This window comes from Acanthaster planci, linkage group LG01 (genome assembly GCF_054643075.1).
Source record: "Acanthaster planci isolate LZ-2023a linkage group LG01, COTS_SCS, whole genome shotgun sequence".
Lineage (NCBI taxonomy): Eukaryota > Metazoa > Echinodermata > Asteroidea > Valvatida > Acanthasteridae > Acanthaster > Acanthaster planci.
This window is the reverse complement of record NC_141777.1, coordinates 21612151-21618187: the sequence shown is the minus strand read 5'-3', so window position 1 is coordinate 21618187 and position 6037 is coordinate 21612151. Positions and strand designations below refer to the sequence as shown.

General features: G+C 44.3%; 1 protein-coding gene across 1 annotated transcript in view; it reads left to right on the top strand.

The window, feature by feature from the left end:
- ppp1r21 (protein phosphatase 1 regulatory subunit 21) overlaps positions 1–6037 on the top strand; it is an 85633-nt gene that overhangs the window by 52733 nt on the left and 26863 nt on the right. The gene's annotated exons all lie outside the window — the stretch shown is intronic.

The following is a 6037-nucleotide window of genomic DNA, read 5'->3' as shown; positions in this document are numbered from 1 at the left end:
CTTTACCCTTCCCTCTGAAGTGTCAGCACTTGGGTGGGGTTAATTGAACCTCAAAATTTGAGCAGTCCTTCACACTCTAGCCAAAAGTCGAAGCTAAATTCTATGCAGGACTTACGTGTACATGTATGGTGGGTGGTCCACACCAATAAACATGCATCTGTGGTGTAGACTTGTGGGAATGTGAGGCTGTATCTGCGATGAATCCATGGGTGGGGTTGGGTGGGAGAAGGGTGGGCAAGTTGCCCCCTCACCCCACCCCACCCCACCCCACCCGCCACTTGTGACATGTTGCTTTTTTTTTAAGGTACAGTGTACGGACACTTTAGATATGGCACTACCACTTATGTTGGGGGATGTGGATTCCTTTTCAGATAAAAAGTTATACATTCATTCACAAGAAACAACTTCCCCCAACTCAAATTCTGGAAAGGCCAGTGGGTTACTGGTCTACCTATGCAGAAAAGCCAGAAATGTCGGCCCCCTGAGGTACACATGGGTACAGGCATGACTGATGTGTCATACTGACCTTTCCTGGAAGGGTCAGATTAAGGAGGCCCTTTCCATTTGAGGGAGGGGGGGTTGGCAATTGAAAGTGCCAGTACTTCGCAGGCAGAGAGATTTCTCTGTAGTTGCAGAGTGGTACAGTCCTTACACCCTGACATGTGGAAAGCAAACATGAAATGTCAAGGAGCTTTAACATCATTTTCTTTCAAGCGTGAAGTTCAGAACACTTGAGAAGAATTGAATGTGGCTGGTTCTTTTGAGTTACATGTATGGTATGCAAGGGAATTGGATGGAGAGAAAAGTTCAGAAATTTCAAATCCACGCCAGTGTATCACAAATGAGAGAGGAAGGTTGATAGCAGTGTATTAGGAAAGCCACAAAGAGCATAACAGGGTTGAGTGATGTCGCTGGCATTAATTCCCCCCACACTCACACACACACCACTCAGTGGCGAGAGAGTCATGTTCACAAAAGCTCCTGAACATGTCACACTGTAATGGGTCCCTTCTCCATCATAGGCCCCAAGGGGGTGGGGGGGCTGGGGGAGAGATGGAAACTGAGCAAGTTACCGAGAAACAAATTGGGTTGACTAGCACTTTGGCTTCACACCACAGATGAGGATTAATGTACAGTGTGTTGGCAGCTTGTTTTTTTTTTTTTTTAGTGTTGATATTCTCTTATTCATTTACAACCTTCACCCAGCGTGCACTTTTGTGGTTTTTTCGTTCCTGCATTGGCGGTTGGCTTATCAGCTGATATTGTTTGAGTAATCCCTGCCTTGGGTTGAACAAAATTCATTAAATTGTTTTCTGAATGTAAAGAGCTTCTCTCAAAAAATGAAAGGTAGACTTTAATGCATGGGAAATTTTTATGCATTGTGCTGAGTATGTCAAGCAGTGGTTCATTCTCAGAACAAAAATGGCAGTGAACATGAATTTGTGACTTCAAGATGAATGTGCGAGCTGCAAATTTGCAAAAATTTGAGTATCCATATATTGACCTCTAGTAGCTAGTTGCAACTTATATTACTTGATGCCACATTCACAGTTATGTAAGTTTTCGTGCCAAGTTGAACTAGCCTTTTCATTTTGGAAGCTTTTTTTTTTCAAAACGAGAGATTTCAAGGTTTCAATTCAATTTAATATAACTTTGTTATCCCATTAAAGCTAATGGAACAAATGACGTGCAGTTCTTACTCTCTGTTGTACCGGCCGGTTACTTCTCAGACTATGAATAAACCTATTATGTAACGGATGACACCTGTCTGCCATGATCAGAGCGATCTTATTGCGCATATTTGACTCAAATAAATCCACCAACAATTCACTGTTTTGGGGGGAACCAGTAGATCTGCACGAAAATGCACTTGGTTGGATGTAACAACAGCCTCATCAAGATTTACTGCGGTATCTATGAAGACATTCCTGTCTGTACATGCAAAGCACCCTTGCGGTATCTCCATAGCTTGGCTTGTCCAAGACTTGACCCAGACTCTTTTAACAAGTTCCCTCTGCATTTGGGGACAATAGACAGGAATCACCAGGATCATATTGTGATCAAAGTTACCAAGACTGGGTAACTGTTTCACTCAGTATGCCCCTGGAATGTTGCCGTAGCAAACGTCCAAACAAGCATCCTTCGGGGTTGGACAATTGATGGACTTGATAGTAGGCATGTATTCCGTTAAACTGCGTGGGTTGAAGTCACCAAGAAGAACCTTAGCAGCATCAGGTGACACCGTCTCAGCTTGAGATACAAAGTCACAGATTGTATCGGCTGCTATCTTAGCATCTGCTGAAGGGGGTATATACACCACAAACAGCATAACTTGATTGATTTCCAGTGACAAATAAAATGGCCGCCGATAAATGCCACTTGAGGAGTTGGATATCCTTAGTACAAAACCCTCGCTTGATGGTAATATGTGCTGGCATCCCGGTACTGTATTTTTCGTGTATAAATGCACATGCAGCTCCACCTTTACTTTTTCCTGAATCATTATTCCTATCCATCCTCAGCAGCGTGTACCCGTCCAGGTCAACCAGGGTGTCTGGGTTGTTCTCCGTCAGCCATGTTTTAGTCATGCATATTACACTTAAATCGTGGTAATCTGCGAGAAAGCGGTGGCAGGCTCTGAGTTCATTAGTTTTGTTCTGTATACTCTGAAGATTTCCGTGAATAATTGTCGGAAGTGACGTTCTGTTCCTCACGCCACCCTTATTCCCACGTTTACTCACCTTGAGAGTACCCGCACATGCCTCATGTATTACACTTTTTGGCCGTGCCGAAAAACCACGTCGACTCAGCAGAAATTCAGGGCTGTATGATATCCATGGCAAGGACTCGCCCTCACCGGTGCCGTCGATAGCTGCACCCAAAATTCGTCTAGCACTCCATGATAAAGTCAGAAAGGCAATAAAAACCACCACCAGAGGAAAACATGATGCTTGACACGTCATCTGACTTTCAGACAAATCACAACTTCATAGAAAATGCACATAAAAACGAATTTAAAACCAACATGTAACAGAAAAGTAAAAAGGCCGTGTCCCCACATGAGCAGCGCCACCAATCAGTTGGTCATCACTCAAAGACAGAGGCAAAAGATTGTGAGCAGGAACAGTGTGGAAATGTAGGATCCAAAGGTTCACGTGTCAATTTTGTATTTAAGAGTTCTACTCCCCCTCCTAAAAGCCCTGTATTGCTTTTTAAAATTTTATCAGGTGGAACTTTCTGATTACAGACGATGCCATTCAGCCATTAGTTGGGCAGGCAGCCTTGTGGTCAGGCTTTGAAACTTCCCCAATCATCAGGTCACAGGTTCAAATCCAGCAGTGGGACATACCCTGTGACCATGCTGTGACCCCTGGCAAGCCCTTACACTCTCACTGGCCGTTTCCCACCTTGGAGCGTAAATTGTTGCTTGTGAGAATAGAGAGGGTTATTGCATTTGATTAGCCAGGTTGCATCTTAAATGGCACTGAGCTGGAGACATAGGCCCTACTTGGCTAGGGAGCTACATGTAAGATAGTTTTAAGAATGTATCTAACTAAGCCCTGTGATCAGGGGTAATGATGTACGTGTACAGTGTGTTGAGTACCAGCACTGTTTGAATAAGTGCATTATTTTTTCATTCATTTTTTTTTAGCTGCTGAGTTGAAAGACTCTATTTCAATACAAGAGTGTGAAAGAAGCCTTACATCTTCTTTGGCATGAATATTTCATTCCTCAAAACAGGGGAAGGAGTTCTTGGCGCCAGTCTGACAAACACAGCCCAAGAATCCCCCTGGCATCTTATCAATATTTCATCCCCGCAAAGCCAATGCCTGGGAGAGTGTCAGAACATGCAAAATGGATGGAGCTTAACTGATTCGCATCCTCGGATTCCAATCAATGATTCATAAACGCTGCCACTGAGGGCCAAGCTGATGGGGGTAACTCGGTCACTTATTCAGAGAAAAAGAAAGCGAGTTTGAGAACATGCGCGGTTGTAAAACAAAAAGAAGGGGTAAAAAAATGCCAGCTGCGGGACATTCCATACCAATCGCACTCTGCATTTGCACTCCAGCAATTAGAATGCTAGGTGTAACGTCTGGAGGGCAGGTGCACAGGCTGCAGGGCATATGAATCTGAACGCCTTGGATTGAGGCAGGATTTCGATAATGTGCATTTTACAACAGTTTCAAGTAGGTTTATATCACCTCTCTTGTCCACACCTTCAATACCAAGTTTGAGTGTAGCACTTGCTTGTACATACCGTACAGCACTTGGGGAAACGAGCCAGCGCGGTATTTCAAAAAAGCAAGGTCATTCTGGAGCAAAGCCCCGCAAGTCCACATACGTGCGTTAGGGCGGTGTTGATAGGCCAGGCCTCGCACGCGCATCTGAACAACCTCAGGCGCGCTCTTCATTGTGGGCATGCAATGTTGAAATACTGAACTGACTCATTGTCTGCAGTGGTTTAAGGCTTTGTAATCTTCATTGTCTCTGAAGAGACATGCCTTTGACACCAAGTCTGAACAAAAGGAATTACTTGAATTGTTTTTATCCATTGATAACTGCAATTGAAATTTCTGGGCCAAGTATCTGATCTTGACAATAAGAACCAAGCCACATCACTTTCATGGTTGACTTTACAACATTTCAAAGGCATCCCCGTTTGTATTCACGTCCCCCCCCTTCTCAGCCAATACAGGTAAGCCCCTACCTCTTCACGCATAAACCGGTTCACCGTACTTTGAGGTCTGACTCTTCGTTTTCATGCCTCCCCACTCCCCCATTCCAAAACTCCCCCGTTCCATCACCGCCGCCTACTCTCCTCTGCAAATGGGCCTCGTAGCGACAACAAATGTGGGGAAATGAACAGATGAGAGGCTTGGGCCAATCTCATTAAAGCCCTATTGCGTTAAAAACTACGAGGAGGTTTTTTGTGGGTGGGGGCTGATGGTAGGAAACAGACGTGCGAAGCATCGTACAATTCAATCAGACACCCGCCACGTATGCACATGCTCTCGTCTGTGCTCGAGCCGAGAAGGTGCGGGGTTACACCGAAGGTAGAAAAAATTTCCCCTGGGGAGTCAAAAGTGCCCCAAGCGCTGGCTATTCAGCGGCACTCCGAAGCAGGTGATCGGCGCTAATCATTTTGTTGGGAGCTGGCAGAGTTGCGGCGTTTAGTAGGCAATCTTGTTAGACTGACTGGCGACACAGTCAATTGGCTCAGACACAGGCGACGAAGGCAGCACCAGCGCCGCATCGCGTGACTGGCCGTATTGAAATGAGCTATTTTGCATTCGTGCGTGTGTTTCTTGTTTTTGTTTTCTCTTGTTTGTTGTCGTGTTCTGATTTTTTTTAATGTTGGACCAAGCCAGTTGCAGTCAACTCTAACTCATTTTATAACAAAGCTAAAGGGATCAGACAAAATAATTTGTTATAAGCCAGGACATTGTTAACAAAGGAGTGGAAAAAGAAAAAAATCAAGAATTCAAGAAAGTTACTCTTTCTAAAAATCCTTTGTTACAGCAGTATTTTCTTATAACATGAGTTTAATGTGTATGTACTTCTTGTTTTCTCATTTGAAGCAAGATATGGGACGGAGAGAGAGCCTTTGTGTTGGTCATTGTTTGATCGAAATCTCAGGAATTTTTACAGACTTCTAGGAGGGATGTGATAGGGAACCATTTACTAGAGTGTGTATAGGGATTGGGCAGGTAAGGGGGGGTACCCCTCTGTCTCATATCTTGCCTGGTATATGTTTTCTGCCCAGTTTGGTGTAGGTTTAGAGCATGATAGGAGGAGGGAGGGGGGGTGGGTAAAGGGAGGGTGATAACTGAGGCAATAGATCACCCCGTTGTACTTCATAACTGCCATGAGCATTATTTTAAAAATTTCAAGAGCACAACTGTGTGAAGGCTTGCGTTCCACTTAAGTAGTCTAAGCAATAATAGAAGGAATGGTTGTCTGGCGCAAGTAATTTGACTATTGCTTGTGAAATTACCAAGACCTTCTGTGGTCAAGGGGCTCATTTGGAGAAAAT